The sequence below is a fragment of the Callospermophilus lateralis genome, chromosome 8 (genome assembly GCF_048772815.1).
Source record: "Callospermophilus lateralis isolate mCalLat2 chromosome 8, mCalLat2.hap1, whole genome shotgun sequence".
In the NCBI taxonomy this organism is placed as follows: Eukaryota; Metazoa; Chordata; class Mammalia; order Rodentia; family Sciuridae; genus Callospermophilus; species Callospermophilus lateralis.
In genome coordinates, this window is record NC_135312.1 from 133,503,451 (window position 1) to 133,508,042 (window position 4,592).

Here is a 4,592-nt window from a genome sequence, read left to right on the forward strand (position 1 = left end):
CTTTCTATTTTTTTTTTTTTTTAATTGTACAAAACAGAGCCACCCCTGTTTTGGACACCTCTTGTGGTCTGTGTGTCTGTGTGAGCTGCACACAGCAACGCTGTTTCACACAGACTGTACCCTTCAGTCTGCTGCTGTGGGCATCACAAGGTGAAAGTGAGATGACCATAAGAACACGTGAGAACCGTGTGGGAGGTGGGCATAGACCAAGAAGTGCTGAACCTTTGTTAGTTTTCTTTTATTATGTTAAGGGCCAAATATAATTAATGACACAATGAAGTGGTAAAAATAAGGGCGGTGGGTGATATGCTTATGTAAGTGAGAGTTAAGCAAACACGGGAAACCTAAGAGGAAACGAGGAAGCGGCAGCACAGAAAGTCAGTGTTAGTGACCCAAATGGAATTTGGAACATTTGAGCAATGCTTCCTAAGGGGACAGGCCACATGGTTTTAGCTTATCACATCTGGATCATATGTTTACTTTTTGGGGGGATATATATGAATGAGGACCCACAGAAACAATAGGCATAATTTAACCTTCAAGAAACCTTTCATGAAACTTCCCATCAATGTTGCAATGGGAAAAGGAGATGGGGGAGGTAGACAATTAAAAAGGAGAAAAGAGTAATCTTAGGGCTAGGGTTGTGGCTCAGCGGTGGACTACTCGCCTAGCACGCACAAGGCCCTGGTTACTCAGCACCACATAAAAATAAATAAATAAAATAAAGGTATTGTGTCCAACTACAACTAAAAAATGTATATATATTTTTAAGAGTAATCTTAGAGACCTAAAACGTAAAGTCTCTGGGAAAAGAACTGTGATCCGTGGGGCCTTCCCAAGCAAACCTTTAGCTGATCATGTATGAATGACAGAATGCAGGCATAGGGAGATGCACTTGAAGATAGAGCTTGCCACTGAGCTGCTTTGGAAATCCAGATGACTGTGGAGTAAACCAGTAACTATATGAATAGAAAAGGCATATTAATTTCAGTGATGGAAAATACATAAAAAATTAATGCACATTAGATTTCTCTATAATTTATTAGTTATGAACCAAGCAAAGGATCAGGAGCCAATTAAGATATTATCTCAATGGGTTATACTCTAGAAGTTTAAGATCTTAAACAACTGTTGATTTGGGAAACAAGATAAAGGTTATTATCTATGGTAGGTCAAAATCATAGTGCTTTTATAGCAGAATTCCATGCATATTTTTGGATAATATTCCATAATAAAGTTATAAGGAAATCAGTGCATGTTTCCAAAAAAGCAATTTAAATGACCTTGAAGTTGATGGACTGAAAGTTTATAAGGGACAGGACTACAGTTTGGAAGGATGGTCAGGAAACATGATTTACTGATGTTTTCTTAACTTTCTATTTTGAAGAATATATTGCAAACCTACAGAGAAGTTGGAAGAATAGTACAATGAAAGCCACATATCCTTCACTTAGAATTCATTGATAAGCATTTCCCCACATTCATACCCTATGTTTTTCCAAATTAGTTGAAAGTAGCAGATATCATGTTACTATATTCCTAGTACTTTAGCATGTGTTTCCAAGACTAAAGACAGCTTCTTAGGTAATAACAGTACCGTTATCCCAATATCCTTGGTATGCTGGTGTTATCTAATAAATGCCCCGTATTTCCTAATTCCCAAATTTTTCAAAAATATTTTAATAGTCAAAAACAATCAGGAGCCAGTCAAGAACTATTTGTGCATGTTTTCGATCTTGAACATCCCACCAGCCCTGGTTCTGGTCTCGGCATTGACGTGATTGAAGAGCGGAGGCTGGATGTTTTGTAGAATGGGCCATGATTTGGAATTATCTTAGTTTCCTTAGGACTGGTTTTGTGTGAAGCAATCTGAGGTGAGCTCTGCCTAGGGGGATGTTGCTTTCTATGAGTGTCACCTGGAGGCACAATGTCAACTGGCCGCATCAGGGGCTTGCTGAGTCGACTCACTTGTTTAAGCTGTCAGATTTCTCCACTGTAAAACTTTTCCCATTTGCAATCAATACACAATCTTTGCAGTGATACTTTGAATCTGTGTTCTTGGGCAACTTTTTGGCCTAGCGTTTTGGCATCTATTTGTGATCCATACCTCTTTTCTCTTCCGCGACTTCTACACCTATTAACTGCTCTGCTTTAAAGGAAAACTCCCTCCATCCTTTTGAAGGATCACTCTGGCCTCGTGATCTTTTTACATTTAATGTGTTATAATTTCTAATTATTCCTTTGATGCTCTACTTGTTCTGACTCCTGTGTTCCTTTGAATGTCTCCTTTTTTTTTTTTTCCCCTAGGATTTCCTTGGTTTCTTACACAAAATGATATTCCAAACTAACCTGGAACTTTCCCTGCCTCAAATTTATGATCAGTTATTTATCAAATGAGTCTATTTTTTAAAGTTAGTTAATTCATTCATTCATGTTAAAACAGAGAAAGGTGTTTAGATCCCAAGATCTGGGTGTTGGGGAATGATTCTGGATGGATCTCTCATGTACATCTTGTCCTACTGATTAGCCCCCAAAGTCTCCTCAAGCCCTTTGTAATTCCCTGCTCCTTCCTCTCTCTCCTGTCCCCAGGCAAGCACTGACTTTTTCCTGTCGCTACAGAATCTTATTCTACTAGATTTTCCACTGACCTCAAGGTTTCTCCACACTGGTCGGCGGAGGCATGAACTGCTCCCGGTGCTGAATACACTCTGAGGATTGTTCTGCCTGCTTCTTCCCAGTGGTCCTTTCTCTGGCCTTGAGAAGCTGCCTCACATGCCTTGCTTAGGGTACTTAGCTGAAGACTCAAGAGGAATCCTCTTCAGGTCTCTGGAATTCCCCAACCGAGGCCCTGGGGAGCAGGACTTCAACCCCTGGCTGGAGGTGGAGCGCAATTCAGCCATTATCAGGGGAATGTCAAAATGGTTCCAAAATTTTGTTGAGGGATTTTTTTTTAGTATTAATGGAGATAATAATTTTTATTATTAGTTACACCAGCATAATAAATTATAATAATGGTTTTCCTAATACAGAGTTGTGGTTACATTACTAGCACAAATCTCATTTGATCATAATGTATTATTTTTTAATGTAGCTCTGGATTTTGTTTGCTAATATTTTGTTCAAACTTTTTTTTTTTTTTTGCAATAAAATTCACAAAGAAGATTGTCTATGATTTTTGTCCTATATTTATTAAGTTTAGATATCAATGTTAAACTTCTTTATAAAAAGAATTAGGATGTGTTGCTTTTTTTTCCAATGCTGTAGAATAAAATATTTGCCATTAGATTATTTGCTGACATTTTTGGTGGAACTTGCCTGTGAAGTCCCCTGTGCTTAGTGCTTCTGTAGGTGGTTGTTCTTTAATAATCTTACAGGATTTCTTTAAAAGTGTTTTTATTAGTGCATTACAATAGTTAACATCATAGTGGGTTTCACTTAGACATTCTTACATGTATATAACATTGTTTGCTCCATTTCAATTCCCAGTAATTCCTTTTTCCTCTCCCTTCTCCCCTAGTCCCCTCTTTTACTCTACTGGTCTTCCTTCTATTTATCTTTTAGTTGGTGCAGTATAGTTATATATAAAATTGGGATGCATTGTGATATATTCATACATGCACATAGCATAATTTGGTCAACTTCACTCCCAAGTTCTTACTCTTTCTCTTCCCTCCTTTACCTGGTTTGGTCCCTGCCTCTACTGATCTCCCTTCTATTTTTGCAAGATTCCCCCGTTTTTATTCATTTTTTTCTCTCTGGCTTCCACATAGAGAAAACATTTGCCCTTGATTTTCCAAGTCTGGCTTATTTCACTTTTCATGATGTTCTCCAGTTCCATCCATTTCCCAGCAAATGATATACGTTCGTTTTTCTTTATGACTGAATAAAACTCCCCTGTATATGTATACCACATTTTCTTTTTCCATTCATCTATTGATGGGCACCTCAGCTGGTTCTGTAGCATAGATATTGTGGATTGGGCTACAATAACATTGATATGCATGTGTTATTAGTTTTTTTTTTTTTAATGCACGTCGTTAAAACTTTCTGTCTCTATTGGGGTGTGTTGCATTTTCCTGTGAAATTACTTAGTTTATGTAGATTTGCACATTCATTTACTAGGTCTTTTATGCCTTTTGAGATGTCCCAATTTAATGGTTACTTCCATTACACAATTCCTTATTTGGCAATAGCATATCTACATTCATTGAAAAGTCTCCAATGTTTGGTTTCAACTCCATCATTGCTGAACACACGTATTTCTTGCTTGGTGACATCATTTCATTCCTGAGAACATGGAATGAAATTCAGTTTTGCTCAATTTGAAATATACTGGCTAGAAACATATTGAGCAAATTGGTGACTATCTTTTTCTGAAAATGAAATAATATTGAAGTACCACTTTTTTAACACTGAATTTAGTTAGCATATTTTGAGGGGAAAAAAAAACATAATTATACAAAAAAATTGGGATTCTTGAAAGATTCTTTACCTGCAGCGGTCAAGCGGTTTAGGGTAAAAAAACTCATAGAAGTGAATAGTCATATGAACTGAACCTGAATTCCAATGTTATTATTTTAATGGATAACAAA